This window comes from Corvus kubaryi, unplaced genomic scaffold (genome assembly GCF_017639235.1).
Source record: "Corvus kubaryi isolate FWS band 111438036 unplaced genomic scaffold, C.kubaryi_AGA036_p1.0 138, whole genome shotgun sequence".
Classification (NCBI taxonomy): domain Eukaryota; kingdom Metazoa; phylum Chordata; class Aves; order Passeriformes; family Corvidae; genus Corvus; species Corvus kubaryi.
This window is the reverse complement of record NW_024580672.1, coordinates 1770265-1791092: the sequence shown is the minus strand read 5'-3', so window position 1 is coordinate 1791092 and position 20828 is coordinate 1770265. Positions and strand designations below refer to the sequence as shown.

At 38.1% G+C, this 20828-nt stretch overlaps 1 long non-coding RNA gene across 1 annotated transcript; it reads left to right on the top strand.

Annotated features, from left to right (window-relative positions):
- The first annotated feature begins 222 nt into the window (after nt 1-222).
- Nucleotides 223-15834, top strand: LOC121659918. Its single transcript, XR_006014503.1, has 4 exons — nt 223-4567; nt 7212-7641; nt 13985-14143; nt 14695-15834. It is a non-coding gene; the product is annotated as an uncharacterized LOC121659918 (long non-coding RNA).
- Nucleotides 15835-20828: the final 4994 nt, after the last annotated feature.

Below are 20828 nucleotides of genomic sequence, written 5' to 3'. Positions count from 1 at the left end.
CTGTTCATGGACTTAGTGAAAATGATGCTTCAGCCCTGAAGTTTAATGATCACATAAGGCAGAAGGTATAAGGTTTCAGTTTCAGAGCTCTGCAGGAAATATCCTGTAGAGTGGGCAGGTAAAGAAGTTTTCCATGCTGATTGTTATGAAAAGTATTGAGTTATGAAAAACTAAAACAAAACCATAGATAAAAAACTTGATGGTTCTCTTCTAATTAATTAATTTGTTGAACTATTCAATTCCACAAGCCATAGAAATTTTGATACAACCCATGAGTGTAAAAAAGCATTTTTTATCTCAAGTAGATCCCCTGTGTGGGTGTGATCTGCAGAGCAATCCAGCTATCAGATTATGGTTCTTAAATATTCCACAAGTTCGGATGAATTGGCTGTAGCTGCAATGGTGGTAGTTTGCAACTAGTTACATTTATAAAATCATGGTATATTGAAAAAACAATACTTACAACATATTTGATGCTTCGTCCATTTAAAAAAAAATTTCATTGCTTTTAATGGCCTCTGTAAACATCTCATGAGATGTTAAACAGGCTTTTAAACAAATATCAGAGATATGTAATGACATAGGATCACTGTGAGAGAGCAGGGCTTGAGTTTAAAATGTCAGTGCTTATTCAGAGCGATTTTGGGCACCATGCAGAACTGATTGCAGGACAGCATTGGTGCGATTTTTCATGTCTGAAGTGTTGCAGTAATGTGACAAGAAATAAGCACAAATTAATATGAATTCTACAAATTTCCATAAAGCAGGTGGCAAATTTTCTCTTTTGGTATTGTAGCAACCTTTTCCAGATGTGAATTTGGTGGTGGGGATTTCCTTTTTATTCACTAGTTTTACACCAGAGTATTATCTCCTGATTTATATTACTGAAAGTCAGAAGACTAATTTCTTATAAAAATAAATTTCACACACTAATTTTCACTTTCCTGTTATTCATATTTATTCCTTGTGGTATATTGTCCTTTTCAGTAATTTTAAAATTTCTCCTTCTTTTATCCTTACACATGTATATATCTACGGATGTCTCATTTATCCAGAGGCACTGCAAAAAATAGCTAGAAGACTTCTACAGCTTCAATTTCCCTTTCCCACAAATAGTTAAACACAAAAGAATGAGTGAGAATGAAATACTAAAAAAGATATACAAATGGATTTCTGTAATGGTCTCTCAATATTTCCCAGATAATAGAGCTGTTAGATCCACATTAGATCATGCTTCCTTATTATTAGTCACTACAATCTGTCTGCTGTCATGAGATCATTTATTGAGAGCTCTTTTAATACGTATTTTTTTTAAAAGTCTGTGTTGCTATCCAGGTTTCTATTTCTATTCCTGCCTAGTAAGCAACATCCATTTTCTCCTTGTATTGCAGATTCCTTTTGCCTACTTTATTGACTTCATGCCTTTATCAGAATCAGCACAGCTTTTAATGTAACTAGTGAGCCTGTCATTAGGGACTTGATGGAAGCCTTCCTCAAATAGTAAATAAATTATACTTTATGTACGGCCATTATCATCTTTCTCTAGGGGTTTCAATGGCTCCAAGCTTTTGTGGTATAGACCATATCCCTTTAGGCATGATATCCCTTCAGGATATTTTCCTTCAGGCATGATATGCTGGTTGTAGTCATTACAATATTACTTTGATTATTCTCTAAATTACCCCTCATTACTGTACATTTTCTTTGCCTTTCTCATTACAGATGTAAACATTGTGTGTCTGTTGTGCTTTCAGTCATCCTTCCATTCAACTTCTTAATATACAGCTTCTCTCAGAGATTTTTGATGGATTAAAAAAAGAAAAAGCTGTGTTTCTAGCCATGTATGTCATGTCTAAAAATTTAGGGAATTCAGAATATGGTTTCTTATTAAATTTAGTGTGATTAAGTAACTAATTAGTCACAATAGCCTACTAAAAGGCATCTTTATGTCTCTTCTGGGAAGTATTATGAAGAAGGTTTTGCTCTACATCTTGATTGTCAACTGACCTGGGCTCTGTCAAAGCTATAATAAGAGAAGTAAATTCCAGAGGTGAAGGGCTTTTGCTAAGAATTTCCTGTCAACATGGCCTGACATTTATGTTTAGGGACTCAAGTGCTGCAGCTGACCTCAGCTGTCACGGTGGAACACAAGAGGAGAAGCAGGTTACTTAATTACAGTCATTCAAAACCCTGCCGATGCTTAACAAGTTCTCTGTTATGATTCCCATTGGACTACATGATTTCATGGGCATGAACACTATTGTCCATTACATCACATCCTATGGGAGCATGGGAGGATTTATTATGGGGAGTAAAATTTGTACAACAGCATCTTAAGCTGACATATTCAGAAAGTTCTTATGACCTTAATAACTTAATTTTTAGTTTTTTTAACAAAAGATGTATGCCCCTAGTATGCACACATAACAAATACAATACACTTCTGTCTGTAAAAATCTGTAAAACACAAGCAGAACTCTTGAAGATTTACAGACATTTGAGTCTCTATTTAAAAAAGATCTTAATTCTTCTGTGCCTGTAACAGTGTGAAGACCATTTATGAGTGTGAAGTGTTCCTTTTATCATTCCTTTTCATAAACCCATAGGTTAATCTTCACTTTCAGGAATTTTTTCACTCACTGTTGACATATAATGTAACTTATATTCTGTTTCCACAGAAGACATTAACCTTGTATTTGAATTTGTGCTCAGAAGAACTCATAAAAACAGATTTGTGGGTAAATTTCCTCTTCCTTTCTAGGACTTCTGGTTTTATAAAATTCATTGGAACTACCATTTTTCTATGAAGCAGAATTATTAAAATAATGGCTCTCGTACACCCCCCACCACCTGTTCCTACCAAGTGCTTGACAGTGTCAAAATTCATCAGGAGCATTAGCCATATTTTTAGGAAGTAATCTGGCATTGTGTGAAATTTCAACATTATGGTTCTACAGCTGATGAGTCCCATTTTGGGTGTCAGACCACATAGCTCAAAGCATTTTAATAATAACAATTATTGTGATGATCTGTCCTTCTTATTGCATGTCAGTAAGCAGCAGTGATGGTCATGAAAACTGAGTCCAAATTAATCCATGAGATAGTACTTAGTTTTCCAATCCATTTCAGCAGCTGATACTCTCTTCTAAGCAAAGCTGGAAGCTGTGAAGGATGAAGATACACCTTCATCAGCATAAGATACTTTTATGTGGTTGTTTTTTTTTTTTTGTCTCGTTGATTAGTGTCTAAAACCAGGATGCTGATAGGCTAAGTTGTCTCATAGTAAGAAATACCACAATAGAGCAGGTATGATTTCCCACCCTCTTTTACTGAAGAAACAAATCTTTTCATTTGAACTTTAGGTGTACTCTGCCAGGACAAAGGCAGTAAGGGTTTAATCCTTATTATTCTTACAGATCAATTTTTGAGGGTTTTTTTGGAAGTGGCTACATGTAGCATCTAACTCCCTTTCATTAGACACGATGTAGTTAGTATGTCAGTTAGTTTAAATATCAAGTTGAAGAGAGCCTTAGGCTACTTCTTTGTCTTGTTAGTTTGCTCTTTTTTGCAAGCTTCCTGAAAGGATATTCTAAAAAAATGTGTAAGTTACTTTAAGAAAATAAAGAAACTACTTGTTGATAAAACCTATTTGCTTTTTTAGAGAGAATCCAGCTAAAAGAGGTTATTAAATGCTTACACACACATAGACATTTATACATGAAGAAAAGAAAATGAATGTTTAGAGACCTTGTTCTTTGACTTCAAGGTACAGACTGACATGTTCGAAATACAAGCCTAGAGCTGGGGTTTCTGAAGCAATAATATACTCAAAATGATTGAGAACTGAACAGCAAATCTCAGAAAGTTGTAATCAGTTTTACAGGGTCTAACTGGAGGCCTGTCACTGGTGGTGTTCCCCAAGGTTCAATACTGGGTCCAGTACGGTTAAATGTACTCAGCAATGACTTAGATGAAGGGACAGAGGCCTCCTCAGCAAGTTTGCTGTAAACAAAAAGCTGGGCAGAGTGGTCAACACCCTAGAGGTCTGTGCAGTCCCTCAGAAGGACCTTGACAAGTTGGAGGGATGAGAGGAGAAGAACCATTTAAAAATCAACAAAGGTGAGTGCAGGATCCTGCACCTGGGGAGGAACAACCCCAAGGACCAGGACACCTTGGGGGCTGGTGTGCTGGGAAGCAGCTCTGTGGAGAAGAACCTGGGGGTCCTAGTGGGCAACAAGCTGTCCATGATCCAGCAGTGTGTCCTTGTGGCCAAGAGGGCCAAGAGTATCCTGGGGATATGAGGAAGAACATTGCCAACGGGTCAAGTGAGTTGATCCTGCCCCTCTACTCTGCCCCAGTGAGGTGCATCTGGAATGTTGTGTCCAGTTCTGGACTACTCAGGACACGAGAGACATGGAGCTCCTGAAGCAGGTCCAGCAGAGGGTAACAATGATGATTAGGACTGAAGTGTCTCTCTTACAAGGACGGACAGAGGTAGCTGGGACTGTTCAGCCTCAAGAAGAGACAACTGAGAGGGGACCTTATCAGTGCCTCTAAGTATCTGAAGGTAGGTGTCAGAAAATGGACCCAGCACCTCTGCTGGGTGGTGCTGGGCAACAGGACAAGATGCAATGGGCAGAAACGGATGCACAGGAAATTCCACCTGAGCATAGGAAGAATTTCTTTACTGTGCAGTGACCACTCATGGGAACAGATTTCCCAGAGAGGGTGTGGAGACCCCCTCACTGGAAATATTCAAGAACTGTCTGGACACAATCCTGTGCTGTGTGCTCTGGGATGGCCCTGCCTGAGCAGGGAGGTGGGACCAGATTCACCCACTGCGGTCCCTTCCAACCCAGCCCATTCTGTGATTCTGTGATCCTATGATTTTTGCTAAGAGTATTTAAACCTCCAAAGTAAATTCAAGATTTTAAAGAAGGCATATGCAAATATCCTCAAATTCTACCTTCAAAATAAAGTACACATTCTTTACACTGAACAAATAATTCTAGATTTACCCAACAAAGGCCTGAGGCTTTAGTCTCCAGGACCTTTATTTTTCCAAGATAAGCTATCACCCTTAAAGTATCAGTTGTGGCTTTGAAGGAACTATGTACTACAGATTTTTAAAATTAATTTAAGTATTTTAAATAGCAGCAATGCTTTAGCAAGAACTTTAAATAGGCATATGTAAAACATCATGCCAAGATACACTCCTCACAAAACTCTTCTCCAACACACCTTCTTTAGAACTTCCTTTGTTTTTATTTTCTGTTTGATCTATGAGGGGATAGTTTAACAATAATTGCAACCTTTATCTATACACAAATGTCAGAAAATCTATATATCTTTTCTCACGAATTCTTCTAGTTGGTGATGGCAGCATTTAAATTAAAATTAAAATTAAATATTGTCTCATGATAGAGACATTTATTGTCATCACTGATGATTATGAACTACCTGCCTAACAATCAGGAAATGACTCAATTTTGATGTTATCTATGCTTGTTAGAAACCTGAAAGAAATGCCTCTTCCTAATTGTATTTCAAGATCTGTATAGTATCACAAATAAAAGTTTCTCTCTTCTAGGCGCTAATGCTTAATGGGAAAATACCACGTAATTTTAAGAAAATCAGCTTTCTTTTTTCAGTTGTTGGAATTTTCTCTTTCAGAATGGTCTGCCATCACGTCAGCTTTAATTTGCATGTAGAAATAGATCATTTTACCTCATTATTTTTTGGCTAACTTGAAATGGAGTTTCAATCATCATATATAATGAGAGAGCTCTTAGTCACGTTTCAGAATTAAGATATAAAATCCTTTCTTTCTCCAATGTTCTTTCTCATGTGTGCATGTACTGTCAGATTAGAAGTAATTCAAGATTAGTGAAACATGGTCAGCTTGATTAACAACCGACAATTAAATCATTCCCCTGTGGAAGACCTTAATACTTTTTAATTCTTGCTATTGGGTTGTATAGATCTAGTACCTATTACCCAGGCTGTCATCAGGGACAAAGGGAATAGCGTTAGCTGTATTTTGTCAAACTCCAGCAGAGCATGCTGGGACACCATGGGCAGGGTATTGTAAATGCCTATGATTCTATCCGGAGAATCTTCTATACAAAGCATCAAAATAATAATATGTGGTTATCTATAACACTGGAAATTCCATGCTACAAAGCTAAATTTCTTCTCAAATAGCAGATTTTTACTTTGCCTGAAAGCAAACTGCAGAGACTTACTGACATGTGTGTGCTTTACCCAATTATGTAAAACTGAACTCTGATGTGAATCTTTTGTGCAACATAAACTAACTAAGGTAAGAGTGCAAGTGTCAACTGGTGTGGAGAAATACACAATATAAAAACTAATATTGAAAAAACTAAAGTAAGCATTGCACATATGACTACATATGATACAACAGTAATAAATTGTTTAGAGCCCAGAACAAAAACTTCAAGAGGAAGTCTAAACTTGTGTATTTCCTGTCTAAGGCTTGCTTTCATTGCAAATGTTGGTGGGAATTCAATCTTAAAAGCTTGTCTTTTGCTATTTGATATTGTGTGAGTGAGCCACTGTTTTAAAATTGTCACTGCCTTTTGAATAAAACCAGAATCAAGAACTGAAATATTTAAATGTATTCTATATTTTCTAACTTGTGCAGTTACAGTTCAAAGCCTGCTAGATTTGAGACATAGTGATGAAAGTCTCTGTTGCATGCAGCACGGCCATCACTGTGGCAGCACGGCAAACTTTTCCTGTCTGATCTGTCAACCTCTGGAAGGCATGATGCTCAGCAGCTGATAAAGTACTTTATGCTGAAACCAAAATTATGGGTTCTAATGAACCTCAGAAATGCTGCTGTCTTTGAAATGTGACTCCCTGTCCAGTGAGAATTGGGCTGTTTTCACAGTATTGAACAGCCACTGGATGATAATGACCTTCAATAGCTACAGCTTGGGGCTAGATTTGAGTTTGATACTAAGAGGTGAAAAGCTTTCAAACTCAGTACCAGTCCCTTGAGCTATTTAGTCCTTCCAATGACTTATATCTTGGTAAACATAAATCCCCTCTGTCCTCATCATGCTTGTTGCTCTGCAGCAGGTTTTCTACAGGCTTTGTATCATTTTTTACTATAGATTTTCTGTAGATTTGAACCCTATTCACATCATCTGATGTATGCTCTTGAAATGATTTTTTGTTTCAAGGTCCAGCAACATCAATTAACTGTGGCTCTACTGGGTTTTGGGGCCTCAGTGAAAAGAATTTGGGCAGGTGCACATCTCGTTGTCCTTTTCCTTGGTGCAATTCGAAGCTCAATGGTGTGGTGCGTATTTCTCAGGAATCTCATGGGTTGAAGTCAAATCAACTTTGTTGCCAATGTTGTGGGTAAAAGTACATCTTTAAGGAAATATGTGAATGAGAGAAATAAAGAAAGATAATTTCTCAATTTTACTAACAACTCTGATTTTCTCTTTACCGTAGATAAAACAATCTGCCCAGGATTCTTCTTTCCTCCTCATCATTTCTGTTTTCCTCTTGATTGAGTAGGTCAGTAATGTAAACTGATAAACTGCTCAGAAACATAATGTGGACATGAGGACTTTCATCAAGCTTATCATTTCAGAACGGCCTCAGGTGAAAAACATGTATACCTACATGCTTGTACATGTTTGCTTTATACTGAATATTTGTTAAATATTTTCATGATGGCTATAAAACAATATGGTACATACTGTAGTCCTGCATTTTGGGGAAGATGCTGTGACACAGGGAATTCACACTAAAAGCTACAGCTCTAAAGCATTTTTAAAGTAATGTTCTTCTTGGCTTGGTCTCGTTCAAGAATTGAAGTGGAGGTTTTTACATTTGGAAGATGTTTTCCTGAATGCTAATTTTGTGGGACCTCAAAAGTAAAGTAATTTTTGAGTCCTTCTCTATTTAACTACTCACTGTGTTTGTTCTTCACTTTAACAAAGATGCAAGAGCTAATGGATGCTTATTATCCTTTCCTTACCTGGAATAGCACCCACATGTGTAGGTTTTTTTCCCTTAAACATTTCCTTCAAAAATTTCTTTCAGTTGTGTTTTCCTTTTTTTTTTTTTTTAAACCATTGGCTGATTATTAATGTATTTAGACCATGCCTTGTCTCTGCACACTTACTCACTCAGGATAGTGTCCTCTTACAAATAGATTAATTCAAATCCATTCAAATATAGCTTGGCTTGGAATACATATTTACAATGTACTTGATTGTAAAGACCCTAGTAGACTGCAAGCTTTATCAAGCTAAGAATATAAAACATAAAACCTTGTGTGCCTTTGTTGTTGTACTTTAAATCTGTTAATCGCCCTAGGTAAAGATTAGCTGCTGTTGTCAATTTAATTCAGCTTCAAACAAAGCAACAAGGTCACTTCTTTTTTTTTCTTTTTTTTTTTAAAGCAAACAGGATTGAGTTGTCATGTAGTTCTAATAGGCAGCACAGGGAATCATTAGTCGACCTCAGCTCCCTGACTGATGGGCATTTCACTTCAGTCATCTGACTGAGCAGTAGTGGCCCAGTACTATTGACACCGTGTCAGAGCTGAGAGAAGATGCCTTAATCGGCTCAGACACTCTCTGCATTGATTTGACAAGTTGCTGTAATGACCTTCTTGTTTTTCTGAAGGATTACTGTTTACCCAGGGAGGTGCTGCTGAACGCATGTGCTACATTGTCATGGAAACTATTATTGTTGCATCTTGATCCCATTAATGCTCTGGTGTGTGACACTGATATGAGACACTGAATATTTCAATGAAGTACATTCCACCTCAATAATATTAATCACTGGTGATTCATTAGACTTACAAAATTTACACGTAGATCTGTGTAGCTTGGCCAGCAGCAACAGAAGGGCTGTGGCTGCTTAGGACACTTTCCTGCCTTGATTTGATATTTTATGGCCCATGTAGCTTCTTTACTTTGAAGGAAGAAAGTGCCATTGTTTATTTTGTTTGTTTTCTTTTCTAATTTTTGCTCTTTGACTTAGGTAGCTTGCCAGTAATTTAGGATGATTCTGGTTGAAGAAAGAAATAAGAAAACCAAGAAAGGAAAAAAAAAACAACCTCATACTTGAGACATATATATCCATAAGGAAAAACAGTATTTTGGAGAGAAGAGGATTAGGTGATATATGGAACATTTTCTTCATCATGTTGAAAGTGTAGCAGCCTGTAACTAATATTTTTTCCCTCTTTCCTTGTAGCTTTAGGGTAATGGCAAGTGGAAGACATATCTCACAGCTCACGATCCTAAATTCTCACTTGTTCAGTACAAGCATATTTTTCTCAGCCATTTCCTTCTTGTGTTTGGTATATTGAGTGTGTGATCTTTACTGTCTGTAGAAATTAGTTTCTTAGTACACCACATTTGGTTTAAACAAGCATGGTTCCAGCAGTGATTTAGGCAAAAAAGAGTGAAAAAGAGCCACTGATATGAAGGAAATAATTCTAACAGGTTAGAAGACATGATAGCTGTTTCCTTGGAAAAGGTAGTAGAGCAGGCTCTCTTGCAGGATAGGTCTAATGATTAAGCTGCAACAGAAGTGGTTATTCTGACAAATTTGAGCAATTTCCTGTACATTGATTTTTGATGAGAAGAAAGGAAAATCTTCAAAGTTTTTTTACATGAAGAATCATCTTTCGTACACAGCTTAGTAATTGGGAAATATTGTTTGAAAACATGTCAATACAAGCTGAGCACTTATCTAGGGGCCATGGGCAGCAAATTAAAGAATGGTGCTATAGAAGTAGCACTTCTAAAAAGGGGGTTTTATTTGAAAATTAAGAATTATTTCAGTTCTACTCTTCACTCCTCATCTTAAGTGTTGCAAGGCTACCCAGGCCTAGGATGTACTGTGTCATAAGAAATCTGACTGAAGGAGATGTTGAAATCGGTGCTTAGCTGGAGTAACCTACCATTTCTCTCCATTCCATCCAATACACAATCATCCAATCATCAGCTAATAGTTTAGGTTATTGACAGAAAAGTCTTATTGACTTCCTTGTTTAACCTAATAAATAATGAAATGCCTTTCACAGTATTTGAGGAAGTACTGAGTAATATTTCCTACACGTTGCAGTCAGTTTTTATCTGGTCACAGAGTCATTAATATTTCTGCTTTGATTCTAAGTTATCTGAGGTATTGTCAGAGTATCTTAGCACTTCATTCACAGTACAGGCTACTGAATGCTCTTTGTGGCATTTGTCTTTGAGAAGATGTGCAAAAATCACAGACTTTGAAAGGTTTATATCTCAGAACACAAACTAGGAAAGTTTTCCAGTAACATCATCTAGAACAAAAAATGCAGCCATCCAAGGTTTTTCCCACTGATTAACTATTTCACATGCTGTACTATGGTCAAAGATGATTATGGTTATGATTACCTTTCCCTTTCAATGGAGAGGAATAAACACTTCACAAACACAGAATGTCCCAAACTCTTTTGAGAAGAGGTATTATTGAGAGGCAGAATACGTGCTTCTGTATTTGCATGTATAGTCATTTCCTGTTGGCTCCTGGGATGATTCCTAACAGGGGAAATGTTCACTTCATGTTAAGAAAATTTTTTGGTTTAGAATATGCTCTTTGCTTGATTCAGACTGTTTATATAAAGAATTCTGGCTTAGAAAATATTTGTCACGTACACCTTCTGGGCTTTTCTTTTTTGAAATTTGCTTGGAACTTCCTAGTCCTCTGTTGTGACAATGAAAATTCTGGATAGCAGTAGTTTAACGTTACTGAGCAAAGGCAGCAAGTAAGCTCTGGAATTAGTCAGGGTCTGACATGGTAAGGAAGCAATGCCTTCACTTTTTGACTTTCAAAGGTGCAGAGCTATACTTGGTTCTATTACATAGAAGAAACCATCTGATTGAGATTAAAAAAAAAAATGGTTCCTTCATCTTCTGCATTCAGCCCAATACACAGGCATGTTACATAGAAGAAAAAATAGAGCCAGGAATTCTCCTTTCCTGATCCAAACAAACCTGCCATTCTCTTATGCTGTAGATGCTTTCTCGCTTAGTAAAAAAACCCTTAGGTTGCCATCATTAAATAACCAGGCATAAATAAATATAATTAGTAGTATTCCTAATTTTAAAAATTTTTAGGTGTTAATCTTTTTAGGTGTTAATCTTATGCATTTAGAAATGTATTAATGTGTGAGCTACATACATATTTCATGTATTAAATAAAATGTGTTTCTATACAAAGAAATAAGACAGGAAAAGATTAGAATATGTACTATGTGTAAGTAGAAGTATTTGAAGTTGGAGTAATATGTGGCACTCAGTTAAATAAATATTAAAATTCCAGAATCCAGAAAACATTCACTGTAAAACTGCTAGTAGACAGTATGTTTTCTGCTATATCCGTATTACATTACCTGCAATTCAAATTGAAGACTGAGTGAAGGTGGGATTATTGTATTTGTTTGAATTGAAATGTATTTCAAAGTGAAAGCTCAGCATATTGCAAAAATACCTATATGGCATCAGAATGTTGATTTAGCCAAGAGGGATACAGCTTGCAGCCAAAGTGGCCCTTAATGGCACTGAAATTTTTAAGGTGTAATCAGCTTTTTTTTTCAATACCTAGCTTTGAATGAGACCCTTTAGGATAAAATAGAATATTTAGGCCTAATTTTATTTTTTTTTATTGTTGATCTACTAAAAGTTGCCTTTCTCTTGTTCAAGAATTGAAGTGGAGGTTTTTACATATGGAAGATGTTTTCCTGAATGCTAATTTTGTGGGACCTCAAAAGTAAAGTAATTTTTGAGTCCTTCTCTATTTAACTACTCACTGTGTTTGTTCTTCACTTTAACAAAGATGCAAGAGCTAATGGATGCTTATTAATCTTTTTGATGAAGTATTTTCACAATTTCTGTTCCAGTGCTAAGCATTCCGTATCATCCTAGAAGACTCCTTCCTAATCAAATCAAGTCCTTAGGTTTTACAAGCCAAAAGGGAAAACCTTTCTGGGACATTTTTTCCCCAGAATGTTGGTATTTGTCCTTTTGAGAAAATCTTTATCCTTTTCAAAGATTCCTCTTTATTCTGCTTGGTTTTTTGTTCTTCTATGAATAATACGCAGAGCTCTTGGTGACTTATGCAAAATAGTTTTACTTAGAAACAAATTTTAAATTCCAGATCTGAAAATAAATGAAACTACATCCTCTATTCTTAAAGCCTGCCTCAACATTTTCCTGGTTAGCTTACACGGTAATCCTCGTAAGAGCTTGACATTCAGAAGAGTGAGAAAAAGGGACATCTTTCCCATATAAACCAGCCAGTAGAGCTATGTAACAGGCTGGCCCTAGGACTAGTTGGCATGGTTCTGCTCTAGTATATTAAAGGACTTCATTATGATCTAAACCCAGTTTAACAAACTAATCACTAAGTATCTTGCTTTACTCATTAAGCCTCTTCTTGGACAGCTAGTTAATACTCATACTTTGAATATTGTGTGCAGTTTTGGTCACCACAATATAAGAAAGATATTAAGCTATTAGAGTTCGAAAGAGAGTAATGAAGATGCTGAAGGTCCTTGAGGTGAAGCCATACAAGGAGTGGCTCAGGTCGCTTGGTCTGTTCAGCCTGGAGAAGAGGAGACTGAGGGGAGACCTCACTGTGGTCTTCAACATCCTCACAAGGGAAAGCTGCTGGGCAGGCACTGATCTCTCCTCTCTGGTGACCAGTGACAGGACTTGAGAAAACATCCTGAAGCTGAGTCAGGGGAGGTTTAGGTTGGATATGGTTCTTCACCCAGAGGATGGCTGGGCACTGGAACAGGCTCCCCTGGGAAGTGGTCACAGCACCAAACCTGACAGAGCTCAAGACGCATTTGGACAACACTCTGGGGCACATGGTGTGACTCTTGGGGATGGTGCTGTGCAGGGCCAGGAGTTGGACTCAATGATCCTTATGGGTCCCTTCCAACTCGGCATAGTGTGAGATTCTGTGATTTGGTTGAATAGAATATGAGGATATGAACCCATCTGCTGCAATTTTAAAGCCAGTAGTTGCATGACTGGTGGAAAGATTATGTCTGGCAACTAAGGACTAACTTTTTAGAACTCCATACTTCACAAATTATTTACTAAAGCTACCAACTGAAACTTTGTGAAGAACCTGCTGAAAAGAGGCAAGCTCTGGTAAAACAGCAAGACAAAGTGTCCATTAAGCTTCCTTATTCAATTGTGATATTTCTGTCCTTCACACAATCTTGCTGTTACTACAGTTTAAAATGATAGAAAAAAAAAAAACTGTTGAAGCATTGATATTATTAGGTACAAAGTGTGAATTTTAAGGTTAGGCCAACAAAAAGATAACGTGACACTACACACAAAGTAAGACTAACTGCAAGTAGACCAGCTGCTGCCTTGAATCTGAATGAGTCTGGAAGAAGATGAGATTATTTTTCCTACAATCAAGCTGGAAACTTGTCTTCACTGAACATGAATTGAAAGTCTTACACACACACACACACACACATACACACAAGTTCAAAAAGTGTGTTAAAAAAGTCAATTTTTTTTTTGACATGAGTCAGCTCTTGTATTGATTATGTATTTTGCTTTCCACAGCTCAGCTTGCCATATCTCAGCTCTACCTTAGAACAGTCTTAGGCAACTCTTGTTATGCCATGTATTCATGGGGCTGTTCCATCTCTGCAGGGATCATTTTAAAGCATGATCAGGCATAAATGTGCCAGTTTTTGTGCCATTATAAAAATGGTGAGAATGAAAAATGGCCACTAGATCCTAATATGAGACATATTAGACCATATCTGCAGTCAGACTGTTGGAGGTTGGGTTTATGCAATTAAAACCAGCTTGGACAAAGAATCTGTAAAATAATGAATATGTTATGGGCAACTTATTGTAATTTCAGTGGTTATTTGAGATAATTATTTTTTTTGCAATATGTGGTTTCACAGGGCCAGAATATTCAACACAGGAAAGACAAAGAGGTTTCGCAAAATAAATCCCTCTTGTTGTATGCCCAGACTTGCATTAACTGGAATGAGTAGTTCCAATTTGAACAACTGCTTGATGCTGGCCAACTGCTCGATGCTGCTGTAACATTTTTTTTTCAGGTGAGACTTCAACAGTCACAGTATTTGCTGTCTTTCCTGGCAGGAATATACTTGCTTGCTGAAACCAGTACAAACACATTTTCAATCAGAATTTCCAACTGCTGGTCTGGTAGTGTGGTGGTGCAGCTTGCTGCAGCTACTCTTTGTCCTGAGGACAACTCAGACAACTAACTCTGGTGGTCAGCAACCCAAGTTTAGCATGTAACTTTCAGTCATGGCGAGAACCCATGATTCCCTTTTTTTGCCTTTTGCATGTTTTCCCCTGATTAGTTAATATTTTGTCTTCTTGTTTTATGTATGAAGCTATGTATATTCATTTTCCTTCTTTAATATGTATTAGTTCTAGAAAGTTCTTTGCTCCTCGATGCCCCCATTTGGATCCTTCCCTGAGTCCTTCCTATGTGTTGTTCCCATTGGTTCCCTTCCTGTCAATCCCACCTGCTTGTCTCTACCCCATTGGCTGAGATCCCTTTCCCCACCTATTCTGTACCCAGTATAAGCTCCCTGGACCCTCCCACCAATTGGCCTCTTTGTCCCTGTCTTTTCACCAGAATAAACCTGCGTGGAACACATACGGAGATTCCCCTCTCTTTACTTCTTTGCCTTCGCCTGCGTGCCTGCTTAACAGCGACAGGAAGATCCAGCCCCTTTTGGATGAGGAGCTCTGCCCCGTTTTCATTGTGTGTTGGGCACTGAGTGCCGCCTTCCAGACGGGTTTCAGTGTTGACCTCCGGGCTTCTTTGTGTCAGCACGCAAGGGGTAAAACCCCCTTCTGCCAGCTCCCAGTGGCTGGAAACCCCTCCATGGTAGCATTAAAAGTTTCTTTAAACCAAGATTAAAAATTTTAGTAGTATTTCACCATATATGAGATAGAAAGATATGGCAGCTCTGTCTCGTGCATAAAGTATCTTATTTAATTGGTTTTGAATTTTCTTTTATGATGTTTCCTTTTGTTTCTCTTAGCAGGGCACTAAATATTCTCAAATTGAAATCTGATCATTTTTCATTTTGCTGTTTGCAGTTTTGTTGGTTTTCAAGTATCCTGTAGCTATGCAACTTTTCCAAACTGAATAACTATGACATTTTCCCAGTTTTCAATAGATGTATGTTCCATCATGCTTCTCTCTATTTCCATTTTGTGGATCTCTTCAATTCTGTTCTATTGTACTTCTGATGAGGGAAAAACATAGGAATACTTCATATGAGGGCATCCTATTGTGCAGCACAAAGAAGCCTCAGCTCTTCCAAATATTTTTATAGGCTGTTGTTATTTTGTATTAATTGTGCTTCATTTAGTAGTCACAGAAAGTAAGACTTTCTCAAAGAAATTTTGGTTGAAGTCAATTGGGAAAGTATAAATCTGTTAGCAGTTAGGTGAAGATCCTGGAGAGTAAGAATATGAGCAATTATTCCTCTGAATTTTTCATTGAAAATGTAACTTTTCTAGCATAACTAAGTATAGTTGGACAGTGAGTTGGGTTTTTTGGTTGGTTAGCTTTTTAAGGAAAGGATATAAACCTAATTTACTGTTTGTGGGTCAACCTGATCTGCCATAATTAACATTGCAGTGGAAAATCATTTTAGGCAACCATAGGGAATGGATCTAGTTCTCCCTGTGCCGTTTGGAATCATACATTATCATTGCATAATTATTCACAGCAATAAAAGTATCGTTACTATATAAAACTTTATTTTTGCCTCTTTACTCTTTTTTGTTCTCCAAGTTTTTCGATTCTTACAGTATACTTTATATTTCATTTAGTTACATTTTCGCCTTATGCAGAGGGACAGCACAAGCTGTTCTTTACTCGTAAAAACTTATGTAGGACTTAGCGTCCAGCATGTGGGCTGAAGTTCAGCTCATACTTATATGGCACTGCCCCTCAAGTTACTTTTCATTTGTTATTGGGGGAGCCCATTGTTGTTTTTTTATTCAGCAGGACACCGTATGAACTCTTTAGTCTTTTCCCGCATTTGAGTGCTTAAACCTAAGTTAATGACCATACCAACAGCTGTCCCCAAACTGGTGTATTGGGTTGACCCTGAGTTGATGGACAGTCTTTAAGACCAATTACGCTTCTCACAATTTACATATTTAAACCGCACAGAAAGGCGGGACTTCCCCTTTTTGTCGGAGGTCGCCTGCTGGAAGGTAGGGGGGGGCTCTGAGCCTCCCGGCCCCGCCGGGCCGGGCCGGGGCCACTGCCCCTTTCCCCCTTTCCCAACGCTGCGGCACAGACCCTGGGTCGCTGGGGGGAACTGTCCCAGAGCCGCAGGCAGCTAAAACCAGCCATGGACTGCTCACAGCTAAACCCATCCAGCGCAGCTTCTGGGGACAGGTGGGTCCTTCTCCTCTCCATGCGGAGCCGGCGGAGTCAACGGGAGCCGGCAGAGCCTCCTGTCTGCAGCCAGCACACTTCGTGCTGAACTGAAGAGGACACCATGCAGCCAGCAGCACAGAGGGAGCGAGGCTTTCCCCACCGTAAAGCCTGAACAAGAACACCCTTCAACATGGCGGCTCCAGAGTCAGGGAGAAAGAGAAGTGAGTCACGTGGGACGGAGCTGGAAATGGCGACGGGAGAAAAGAGGGCGGTGCTGCGATTCTGGCGCGCAGCTTAAAAAAACCTTCTTGCATGCCGTGGTAAGAAACTGTAATACCACAAACTGTTTGTCTCTTTAATCCATTTGAAGAACATGGGGGGATGGAGAATCGTCATGTGGCCTGTGAAGATTGTGAAGAATGCCTATGCCAGGCTATATAGAAGTAGTAAGAGGCTGTTAGAGACTTGTGGCGAAGAAAAGCCTTTGTGTGCAGGCCAAAATAACTTATCCTTAAAAAGATGAATAACTCCATGTGATGGCCCATGTTTTGCAGTGTGAAGGAACTGTGAGATTTTTCATGGAGGAGATGTTCTACACACAGCAGATTGTTTGTTTCCGGGCGGGTCTGCTGTTAGTAGCAGTTTGGGAACCACGTGCAACTGAAGGAAAACCCTTTTTTCCTTAAGCATAAGAGAGAGACTTTTCAAGAACTGGAACACTGACTAACATCCCATGTTCTGTTATCCCTTGTGTGAGCTGGGTAAAAGGAGAGAAGTGCTGGGGGGGGGATTTGCTTTAATTTTGGTTTGTTATTTTCTCTTTACTTTTAATTCTATTAGTAATAAAACTCTTTCATTGTACTGCAACTGTTTAAGGTTTGTGCCTGCTTTGCTTTTCTCCTAATTCTTATCTCACAGAAGGAAAATAAGTAAGTAATGAATATTTTGAACCAAAACCACTACATTTAATTGGTGTTTCTGCCCGGTTTCGAACTCAACCCGCTACAACTGGAAAGGAGTGCACTCAGGAAACAGCAGTTGTGTTCTGGGAGTTTCCAGCACACATGGTGGGTATGACACAGCTCGGAACCCTGGGTGATGGGAGCAGGTGACAGTGTTTTTAAAGTTTAGCAGAATGTCCACAGCTATGGCTGTGGCTACCGAGTATGGAATCACATGTCCTTCTTCATAGATAGATAGATAGATTCTACCTTTGCTTCTTCAAGCAGGAATCCTCAAGATATTCCTGACAGAACAATCTTCCAGGTTTTCAAGGGTATGCTGTAACTACTTTTTAAACCAAGAACAAGTATAATTCTTGTGGCAGCATTCCTGACTTTACTTTCCTCTCTTGGGTCAATGTGAACAACTGACAGGCACACCAAACTCAAGATCAAGTCTGGGGTTTGATTTATTAATTTAAATGTCTTGTTGCTACATTGATCAGTTTCTTTTGCAACTTCTCCACCCTGTTTCTGTGTTTTCTATTGAGTTGTCTAGGGGTTTTTTTCTGCTCTCTTTTAAACTCTCTTTTTGAAAATATTTTCAATACCTTTCCATAGTCTAAACTTATAAAGAGAAGAGCTGCTCAGATTAACTACTTGTAGTCTTGCTAGCAAATTTCGGTTAGCACTTTGATTCTTTTTTGTGGTGAGAGAGTATGTTTGGTGATCTTTTTGGCTATGTCTACGCACGCACAATTTAGAGAACAATCATTTCCTTAGAATTTTATTAGGGGCTTGTTGCATTTTCTGTTGGGATGTAGCAGTCTGCAAAATTTTTCTGTGTATTCTACCACAGAGCAAAGAGTAGATCCGCCTGTTGGCAAGGAAAGGAAAGGAGCCTTTGCCGATACTGTCTTGCAGTTCTCCGCATTGTGTCATGGAAAATGTTATTTATTGATTGTGCTGGCAGTGAGAGTAAATAGAGCTAAGTCTGTTTTACGTTGCAGATGAGAATGTGTATCTTATAGCTCTTAATGGACAATCTGACTTCAAATCACTTCTCTGTGTCTCCTTTCCCCATATAAACCAAACACATTTTTCTGTTTTATTATGTGAACATGAATTAATACAGAGAGGAAATAGGAGACGTTGTTTTTATTGCATATTTTTTCAGCATGCAAGTCTTCTTTGACTTCTTAGTAAAAACTAACAAGTACAAATTCCATTTCTTCTGTGAACCCTGTTATAGATTGCATTATTCACTCAATTGACTGTAACAGTTAAGGCGATTACCATCTGTGATCTAAATATCTGTTTATATTGGAATGCAGAAAGTATTTCATTATTAATGCCATCTTATAAATCCAGCTCTCATTGAGATGACAATCAGTTCACTTTACGACAACCAGAATGTGTTCTAATTCTTGCTGGTGTTTGATCACTGTGTGCAAGTTGTAGACTCACTTGAAATGTTTCTGAATAAGGCATGCAGGTGTGCATTAATCTTGCACTTTCCTCAGCAGATCACATGTCCATTATAGCTGTAAAATCATATACTAAAATATTCATGGCAAGTTTGCGTAAAGGACGTTGCAATATTGTGTTTTAATCAAAAGGAAAAAAGCATTGACTTTGAAGTAGTTGGAGTAACAGCTCATGAATATGATTTCTCAAAGCTGTGAAAAACCCATTATAATTTGCTTAAACAGTATTCAAACTGACAGACTGCTTAAAGTTTTTTTATACATGAGGACCAACAAGTTGGTCTCTAGCCTCAATCTTGTTTCTTCTTTACTTTTAATAAATTTACAGATGTATCTTTTGGGCTAGATGGGCTTTATACCACTATAATTTCCATTTCTGTTTGTCTGCCATGCTAAGATTTGTTTACAAAATCAAGTGGAGTTACTATGACTCACAGGATATTTACTGGTCTCTTTCCCTGATACCTTAGTGTTATTGTAGAAAACTCAAGAGACTGGATAACTGCATATTTCTTGTAGTGGCTGGAAGTCTCTCCAGCTGACAATAGGTGGAGCCAATTGATGTCCTACCAGTATCTTTGAAACTCTCTGTGGTGAAAAGTGATGCAGGAAGAAAGAGGATGCACTGTGATGGGATCATCATGCTCATTTCTGAGTATTCCTTTTGAAAGACAAGCATCTAATAAATGTAAGGTGACTCTTTGGAGGTCCTAAGCTCTAATAAAGCTTGATATTACTTTCTCTTTACTTTCAGAAGTTTGTTTCTGCCATAAGAAATTAATTCATTCTTTATTATTCTTCCCTAAAATATTTGCCAATTCTTTCTTTTTTGCAACTCCAGTTTAGAAAGGCGCTATAACTTAGGTTCAGCATTGTGTGTTCTGTAGTGAGGAAACCTGCTGCCCCTTCCCCCCTAACGAATCCAGAATTATCCCAGAGTCACATGAATAATGTATATAGACCAATTAAATGAAACTGCTGTATTAGTTCTCATGGGACGTATTTGGTGGAAGCAACAATCTTGTGGGCAATGGCACTGTGTTTTGACACCTGAAGCTAACCATATGTAGCTATTTGTGATGTTTTGAATCCTATTAATTTATACCTTTTGTTTTCAAGCAAACTTAATTACTGTAATTCTAAATTACGAGTGCCTGAATTTATTTCTTTGCATTCCCTAAGGCTGTAAAATACATTACACTGCTAAATTGCAATGAAGTGTAGCAAGCCTGACTAATGTTGGATTCATTTAGGAGGTAGAAGTAGAGTGCAACTGAAAGTTTCTAACTGTGAAGACATTTTGATTTGATATCTCCATTCCAATAAAAGTAATGTCTTGAAAACAATAGGCCCTTAAAGTTTTTACTGAAGTTGCTGCAGTCATGCGGGATGAGGAAAACTTTTCCTCTGTCAATATGACTCTGTCACTGGCTGTGAAATGCTAGAGATGTGTAAAGCTGTGTCAGCCATGCCACTGCAAGGGTAAAGTGAACTCAAATGCTGAGACACCCAGTTCACTGTAGCCTTGCCAGTCCTGCTCCAAAAATGGTACAGAAATAAATGGGTGCTGCCGTACAACCCCAGTCCTGGACAGGTAAGCCTCTTCAGCATAGCCTTTACTTAACTGGGCAGATCCCCAAACTGCTAGGATCCTCTAACTATGCCCTTCATGGGCTTAAAACTGATAATCCACAAAATCAATTTGTTCTCTCAAGAAGACATCTTGAGATGAAAAGCTGAAATTCAGCTTGCTTATAGTTATTAAACCACATATGGTACTTTTTAGAGCAGCTAATGGACAGAATAGGCCAAGGTGGGATTTTCAAAGGTGCTTAAGGCATTTAGCAGCATAACTGACACTAAAAGTCTACAGGATTTACAATCTTACATGCCTCTGGCACTTGATTAAAAAAATCTAATTTCAGCAGATAGCACT